General features: G+C 24.5%; 1 protein-coding gene across 1 annotated transcript in view; it reads left to right on the top strand.

The window, feature by feature from the left end:
- The first annotated feature begins 9,153 nt into the window (after positions 1–9,153).
- The window catches only part of LOC120083336, a 6,942-nt gene continuing 6,407 nt past the window's right edge, over positions 9,154–9,688 (top strand). The window contains exon 1 of the mRNA XM_039039054.1: positions 9,154–9,286. The gene's annotated coding sequence lies outside the window, so the exon portion shown is untranslated. The remainder of the gene's footprint in view (positions 9,287–9,688) is intronic.

Here is a 9,688-nt window from a genome sequence, read left to right as displayed (position 1 = left end):
TTTTTTATTTGATTATTTATCATTTTGGTATGTTTCAAGATGATATTTTAATTTTGAAATTTTGTAAAATTTTGTGATATTTTATGTTTTAACTTAAAATTTTGGTTTTTATTTTTGTTGCTAAAAAAATTCGTGTAAGCTAAGAGTTGGAAAATTAAGAGAAATATGAGAATACTAATATGAAAAAAATGAGGATATCTTATAATTTATTTTAAAATTTGTTTTTTTGGAACTTAAGAAAACTTCAAACAAATTGATCATTATGAGCATTTTTTTTAATTTTGTTAATATTTTTAAAGTCATTTTTGTCATGAGGAATTAATGGCTTTTGTTCAAATATTAATGGTGGAAGTATTTTTGAACTTTTATTAAGTTAGTATTTTTGAAATGTTTGGAAAGTTCAGTGGTATTTTTGAAACAAAACTTTAACAGTTTCCATCTAAAACTAATGACAAAAGTACTTTTTAAACTCTTTCTTAAAGTTTAAGAGTATTTCTGAAACTTTTAAAACTTCAGAGGCATTTTTAACGTAATGTGTAAAGTTCAGGGTATTATTTATAATTTAACCCATTTTATCATTTATATGTTATATTGACCAATTGAATTTTATCTTCAAAGGTTGGTCGTTTGAAGGATCACATTATTTCAAAAAGTCTTAAATATATTTTTACTATAATTTGATATTTAAGAATATAACCTTCTGTCTCATGGTTGAGTTTATAATATTAAAAATAAACATATATGAGTTATATAAGCACATATTTGAACTTTTTAGATTTTTGTTTATTTCATCTCTAAATAAAAAAAAATTTAAAAAAATTTGTCTTTGTCTAATAGATCTTTAATTTTCAATTTTGTGTTTATTAATTTATTGACCTATTTGATTTTTTTTTTTTTTTTCATTTCACAAGATTTTGTTAAACATAAATTTAATTTTATATCTAACATATTAGTTAAATTTTAAAAACTTTGAATATGTTAGATATTTATTAGATAGGATTATTGAATGTTCATAACTAATTAGACATTTAAATAAATGGTTTAAATCACTTTTAATTCCCAGATTTTCATAAAAGTAACAATTTAGTCCCTAAACTTTAGTTTTTAATGATTTAGTTCTTGAACCTTCAATTTTGTAACAATTTAATCCTTAAACTTTACTATGTAAGAATTTAGTCCTTATACTTTCAAATTTGTAACAATTTGGCCTTTATTATAGAATGAGTTAAGATTTAATAAGATTTATGGCATAAATAAACCAATAAACTAACTAGAAAGACTCAATATTTTTATAAAATACAAAGTTTACATCATAAAATAATAAAAATTGACATTTAATTTTGATAAGTTTAGTTACATTAGGGATTAAATTGTTATGAATTTAAAAGTACAAGAACTAAATTGTTATATGCTAAAGTTCAATGACTAAATTGTTACAAAATTAAAAGTACAGAGACTAAATCGATACAAATCAAAGTTTATAGACTAAATTGTTACTTTCATATAAGTTTAGGGATCAAAAGTATTTTTTAACTTAAATAAATTTAGTAAGATAGATTCACATATTGATGAAAGAAAAGAGTAACAATCTCTAGGTTACATTATTATGTTTTCGCATATGATAACAAAAATAGTTCTTCTAAATACAGTATAATTCAACTAACTATAAATGTTGGAATCCTAATATTTACACATTGTTGAACATACACAAAAATAATATTAATAATAACAAGCAAACTGTCTTTCTCTTATCATCTCTATACAATACTCCAAAAGCAATTAATTAGTATAATAGGAATAAATACTTAATGGAGTTAGAGACATGTTCTTGAATTGAAAAAAAAAAAAAAAAAAAGTAAACACAAAACAAATTTAAACATCTCAAATATTTATTTAACAAACATTATTATTAATAGTAAAACATTGATGTTATTATCGTTTTTGTGATAGTTACAAATTGTTGTTAACTTAATTATGACATATTCTACCATCATGCATAAAATTTCTTTTTGTCGTCACGAGCCCTTTGTGGGCTTCCTTGTCAGCAAGCTTCTTTTATCTGGTCTCATTCTTCGAGTTGACCTACATGAGAGTTACAAGCACAAGTGTGCTACCAAGTCTATCACAGTCCGATGCCTAAGTACATGGAGTGTATAATTCAGCTAAACACATAGAGTAAAGTCAGGGTCCTCCTTTGGAAATTAATTATATTTTTTCCCTTAGGGATTGTCGAATGGAGATTTTATAATACCCTTCCTCTAACACTTGCCTACAGTTACGTGTAACATCGACAATGTTAGGATGGTTGCGACCATCAAGATTGCAAGGTGCCATGGTTGAGCTCGACTCATATATTTCTCGATTGTATATATTTTCCAGCTCGGTTGGTCAGCTCAAAACCTAAAGTTCTTACTTTTTCCTTTTGGAGGATGCACTCCATGTTGCCTCTTATTTTTCATTAGATTTGAGTTCACTCATGAACTTTGAACCTTGTCTAGGACAACACTCGATCCATTGCATTGCATTATGTCTATTTTATGGTTTACCTCTTTCAAAATCAACTAAAATTTTAGTTGTGTTAGGTAAGTGCTTTCTAAGTTCAAAACCTCTCAAAGCTTTGAAATTTTCACCTCTTTGCAATTTCCATTCAAAGGTGAGAATGCTTGGGATTTTTTTTTATTCCATTCAAAATGGCTTAGCCAACATTTAAATTGGTGTTTAACATATGGCATCAATAGTTAAATCATATCTTGAACACATACATAAGAAAATGATGTTACCCTAAAGACTATATTACGCAATATAACAATATTTTTTTTAGTATAACGAGTGGAATTGTATGAGAATTTGGATCTCCGACTTCAATGAAATGAATATATATGTCAAAATTACAACAGATCTATATTCACTTTGGCCTATATAATAGTATCAAAATTACAATAAGACATTTTTATTTCTTTCTTCTAACTTGATTTAGCATTCCTCTTGTGTCATGAAAATCTAAAATTGTTGTAAAAAAAATGTTGTATTGTATATTCATATACCAATATTTCTACCATATACTATTTTATTAATAAAGTGTTTTGAATGTGGTAGCCAACCAAACTGATTTGAATAAAATTTTCCCTTTTAACATAAACTTTATCTAATATTGTTTGGTATGCAAATGGGAAACCATTGTTTTCAATCAAACAAATACAATAAAATTGTTATTATTATTTTGTGTTCTTTGAATTTTCTACATTGATAGGCCAAATAGAGCTACACCAAACTTTGCTCTTTTTTTCTATACATAAGTTATAGTGGTCAAAGGCAGCTGAAATTTGGGTTCTCTTAATTAATTAAGTCAATCCACTTAGTGCTTTTGTTATAGTAAATTTTACAAGTTGTTAGAAGCTTTTCAATTGGAATTTAAATTGATTATCAATGAATTAGCTTTTCAAAAGGATTTCCATTATGGATACAAGTTTTCAATATTTTTCTCCAAATTTCTTTGGCAGATGATATTTGAATTCTTAACTAAATTTTAAAAATGATAATAAATTTTAAAAATTTGAATTCGAAAAGTTTCTTTAAAAAAATTAAATAACAAATATATATATATATATATGTGTGTGCGCGCGCGCGCACAAGTAGAAGTTGGTCAATAAGCATCATTTTCAAAAATAAAAATCAAATCGTTATCAAAAGAGTTTTTTTAAAAAAAAAAATGAATTTTGAAAACATCTATAAAAAGTTGATAACAAAATGGATAAATTTATGGACAAAGATAGTGTTTATAAACTTACTTTTTAAAAATTAAAAACCAACAATCAAATGGTTATTAAAGGGCACCTTAAGATCCCATTTGTTAATCATTTGATTTTTTATTATTTTAGTTTTTGAAGATTTTATTGGTCTTCTTTCATAATTTTATCATGATTTTCATTTTTTCTAACAAAAAAATTAATATCTTAGCCAAATTTTAAAAACAAAAGTTATGACGTTGATAACTATTTGATTTTTTAGTTTAATGTTTGAATATTAAACTAGCATATAAAACACTCCTTGTATATTAATATACTATTAAAAAGCAGACAAAAAGAATTGGCGGAAAACGTTTATAAACTTAATTTTCAAAAACCAAATGGTTAATGAAAAGAGGCTTAAATATTTAAGTATTAGAGATAAATAAACTTGAGTTCTTGTTAGAGTATTATGAAATTTTTTAGATCAATTGGAAGTCTAAAAAAGAGGTTATATTTTATAAACAAGTACTTTAATGAAATGATATAAATAATAAATTTGTACTATTAATTTATGTATCGTTTTATAAACAATAAATTTATCATGATTAGTGATTACTTAACAAAAATAAATTTTATAAATAATTATTAATTAGAGTTATTTTCAAATATAGGAAAATGAATTTGTTAAAAGACTACAATAAACCGCAATAGACTACTCTATGTGTCTATCTATGTCATGATAGACAAAGATAGTAATATTGTATATTTATTTCATGATAGACACAGATAATAGTCTATCGTGCTATCCTGTAATATTTTGTTATTATTTATGAATATTTTTAATAGTTTTATCATTTAAAATAATTTTTTTATTAAATACTAGTTTTTTTTGTTATTTATTTATTAAGAAAAATACCTATGAAGTGCTTACTTAAATTATTATATAAGCAGAACTTTAATTGATTTTAATTATTCATATGTTAAATGATCAAATCACGCATATTTATATTTCTACGCGTTAAAGTGTTTTTTTTAAATAATAATAATAATAAATTAATAATAAAGGACAAAGAAAAAGTATTCTTCAATCTGAATGATACTTCGAATGTGCTTCCAATCTGCCAATGATATAATGTATTTTATTTTGGTGGATTTTATCCTATTTTGATCACTGAGAATTTATTTAATTTTGATCCTTTTATTTATTTTATTTTATTATATTATTATTTTATTTTATTTTATTTTTATCTACACTAATTTTTTCAACATCTATTTTAAAAAGAAGAAAAAAGAAAAAGCATATCTAGTACACATGCTCACTTAAAAATAAATTTATCGAAAAGAGACTATAATTTAGTTTACCTTTTTAAAATAATCGTGGATAATTGTGTTTCTTTTAAAAAAATTAACAATAAAATAAAGTAAATTAGAGTTTGACAAATTTCAATTTCCAACATAAAAATGTATATTATGGTATTTTCGGTAAATAGTATTAAATTATTGTGATTAGAATAATACTTAAATAGACCCACTATCAAAATTTCCACATTTTTATTATTTTGTTGATAATTTATATTTTTTAGTAACTGGATACAATTTTATATCCTTTGTTGTTTTTTTTTTTAAAAAAAACTATATTTTGTTTGCTCTAGATTAATGGTTATATATGAGAAAAATACGTGCAAATCTTTTTAATAAAATATAACCAAAAAAAAAATTGGTGCCACTGAACTAATCATTTTTTAAAATTTAGAATATAAAATTTGGGTGTGCAAGGAATATACTAAAAATACAAAATCAATTTTAATATTATAAAGGATAAATATGAGATCTTAAAACTTATTAATTAAGAAATAACTATCTATTCTAAAAAAATCTACCTAAATAGTGTGAAAATGAATGTGTATTTTAAAAGGTGATTTTAACACATTTATTCACAATCAACTTTACAAATACTTAAAGCATTTAAAATTTTTACGTCACCACTTTTAGCGTTCTCAAGAGTAATACCAAAGCCAGCCTTAGTGAGTTTTTTTTTCTTAAATAAAAAAAAATAAGGACGATTTGTAAATACAGAGAAATGAGCTAAAATATTTATAAAATATAGTAAAATTTTAGAATATGATAGATGCTGATAAATACTAATAGACTTCTATCAGTGACATTGATAGACACGAATAGAAGTCTATTAGTGTTTATCAACGTCTATCATTAATAGTTCTAAAATTTTGTTATATCTTGTAAATATTTTCAACAGTTTTACCATTTGAAATAATTTTCCAAAAATTAATATCGGAAAGGTAAAGTGAGTTTTTTAAATGTAAATTTGAAAAATTAAAATTGAACAAAAACGATATAGTAAATTACATCCTCGAATGAAGACTAAAGTTTTGTGTTGAAGATGTTTCATTTACATTTTATATAGAATCTATTATCTACCATAGTATGAAAAGAATAATTGTTTTAAATGATAAAACTATTTAAAATATTTTCAAGTATAGCAAAATGTCACTGTTTATTAGTAATAAAACAAGATAAACCACGATAGACTTCTATCACTAAATGATAGACCACAATAGTAATAGAAGTCTATTATGGTTATCACTTAGTGACATTTTACTATATTTATAAATAAGTTTACTCATTTTTCTTTATTTGAAAATAACCCTCATTTTCATTTCATTATATATATAAGAGAAAATATTAGTTGAAATATTATTTTGGTCTTTAAGCTTTTAATATTCAATTTCAATACTTTCAATAAATCTTAAAATTAGTCCATGAAAGTATATTTACAGTGTAAGTACAACAGAAGTGAAAGAGTTCAAACGACACAAATCTCTTAATTGCCTAACACATCTTATATGTCAATTGAGCTATGTTTATTTTGACACATTCACAATGTCGTGATTTTCTTGCATTAAAATTATTATTAATAATATTTAACCAATTTTGAAAAAAGAAGACTTTGAATGAATAAATTTAATATCTATTTGAAGTACAATGACTACTCGAAAATATATAGATTGAAATTAGACAATAAAAAAAATACAGGACTTAAAATAGAATAGAACAGAAATATAGAGACCAAAATAATATTTTTGATTGTTCATTCGAAACCGTTATGGAAACGAAAAAAACGAAGTTGTGATAGTTACAATGAATATATAACAACTTGTTGAATTTCAAAGCATTATATTCAATCAAATCTATGGTTGAAAAATGAAGAAGATTGATGGAAAAGAAAAGGTTATCAAAATTACTTTCTTTTTGGTAGGAAAGTTCAAGAACTTTAGGCTTTCTAACGAATGCTAATATACCCACTGGGAAAATATCCTAATTTCATGCTAAAAGGAAATCCTTTGATTGTGATATGTGTTGTTTCATTTCAAAGTAACAAATGCTTTTTGTTTTTCTTCTCTTTTATTATATTTTACATGACCTTTTCTAAATGAGTCTCTAGAGACTATGGTGGTAAGTTACTACCCATTTTAGAATAAAATATAATTTCGCACACGTAAAATCGTGGATAGATTGTCGAATTTTTTTAGGGATGACTGTAAATATAGTAATCAAATTCCAAATACAGTACAATGTAAAATAATTTACAGATATAGCAAAATTTAGATCTAACTTTCGGAATCTATTAATAATAGATTGTATAGCTGGTAGGAGCTTATCATTGATACATTTTATTATATATTTACAATTCTTTAGAAATGTTGTTATATATTTAATTATTAGTCCTAAAAGTGCTATCCTACGCTATTACTCGTAAAAAATGTATGGGTCCAATTCATTTATTCACTATAACAAAAGTAGAGAAGGGAACAATGCCAGCTTAAATATTGAAACATTTAATATTTATAATTTAGCCAATGAAATGTATTTGAATAACACCTTTTCACCCTTAGTTTGAATAAAACTTAGTAGATAAAACACTTTTTATCATCTAAGAGTTGTAGATTGGTTCAGTTCCCCACTCCAACAAGAATTGGATTTATATGGCATATGATGCTCACAACAATTTGATTTAGATTATGAAATTAACGCAAAAGCGAGCATAGCCAATTGACCTCGAGATCTTTGGTTTAAGTCCCTTTGTGCTCTCACTTGTACTAAAAAAAGAAATTATGAACTTAACATAATAAATAAAATTGTTAAGAGTTAAACACCTTGGTATGTTCTATGGGTGTTCAAAAAACCCGATGACCTAAAAAAACTCCAACTGTGTGGTTTGGGTTGGGTTGGATTCGAATAAATGAAAATTTTATGGGTCGGATTGGTTCATAGGTTCACCTAATATAACCCAAACCAACCTGAATTTATTATTAACTTTAAGATATTTTTTATTATTATTTATAACACAATTATTTATACATATATTGATTTTAATTTGATTTAATTCCAATATTTTTTTAATAATTTATTCTTCAACAACTTTTAAAAGTAGTTTCTTTGCACTTTAGAAAGAAAATGTCACTATTGAGTTGTTAATCTTAATTCAATATATGAAAATAATTAAATTAGATTTTTACATATTTACGTTTTGCTTCTTTTTAGAACAAAATTTTAAATAAATAACCCAATTAACTCGAACCAAACCAACCCAAATATTTGGTTGGGTTCATTTTTTCATAAGGGTTATTTAGGTTGAAAAAATTTACAATCCGAACAATTTAGTTGAGTCTAAAAAGTCTTTTAACCCAACCCAATCCATGAATCCCCGTAATATGTTCTTTTTTTTTTTTTGCAAAACTTTAATGAATTTCTAACATTATTTAAAAACAAGCAAACCATATGAAACAAGTACTCGAGCACACATATTTTATAAAATTTAAAAATAAAAAGTAAAAAACAGAAACATTATCGAAATAATCCATATGTTATTTACGATAGACAATATAAGAATTTGAACTACAAACCTCTTAATAGTTAATATTATATCAATTAAATTATGCTCGATTTTTTTCCTTTTTTTTTTAACTTTATAGAAGCAACCTCAATGAAACTTTACATTTGCATGCCCCAAAAAGTAAAAACACACTAATGCATGGATTCAAAATTTTCAACTTGCAACTCAGCTCTAATTATTTCATATAAGATAATGCATCTTGACTCATCTTCTAATCGAAATAAAATCCTAATTCTTGATCTCTTTATTCAAATAAAAAAATAAAAATAAAAATCCATCTCTTTTCATCATCCTCCACTCACAAAAAAACCTAACCAAATTAAAAACCAACATGAACACTTTATTTTTTTTATTTATTTTTTTCTTTGCATTCAAATTGGCCAAAATTAAAGTTTGGGAGAAACCCATTTTTCAGAACTTGCTACTTCATTTCTCTACGTTTCTTCTAACTGTATACAAAGTCAAAACACTTTTATTCCTCTTTGATAGTATTTTAAGGCTTATTTTGATGCCTATGGTTTTAATTTCAAGTTGTTTATTTTTGTTTGGCTTTGGATGTTTTGCTGAAGAAGATATCGTTAGCTGTTCATTTGGCTTCTATTTTTCCATTATTCTTTTGCTTTAACTTCAAGTTTTTTTTTTTGTAAGTATTATTATTTTTTTACTTCTCTGTTTGTTGTCTTTTTGGCCATCTCCTGCTTCCTTTGGTTGCTTTCGCAGTCAGATCTGCCTTCAAATATGGCGTTTTGACCTATCCTTTCTTTCACTTTTGAATTAAAAAAATTCTTTTTTTTAAGGGTGTTATTATTTTAGAGATTTGGGTTGTGAATTTAGCTTATGGGTTTCAAATAATTACTTTTTTTCTTTTTTTTACAATATATGGGATGGGAGAATCGAACCACTCATCTCTATGTTGAAAGTACGAGTTTACGTCAATTGAGTTATGCTCGTATTAGTTTTAATATTTTAGTTTCTTTCATATATTTCTAAAGAAAGAGGAAAATATATGATGGTGAGGTTTTTGGGTTTTTTTTTTTTTTTTTTT

This window comes from Benincasa hispida, chromosome 8, assembly GCF_009727055.1.
Source record: "Benincasa hispida cultivar B227 chromosome 8, ASM972705v1, whole genome shotgun sequence".
NCBI lineage: Eukaryota > Viridiplantae > Streptophyta > Magnoliopsida > Cucurbitales > Cucurbitaceae > Benincasa > Benincasa hispida.
This window is presented reverse-complemented; position numbering and strand designations above follow the sequence as displayed.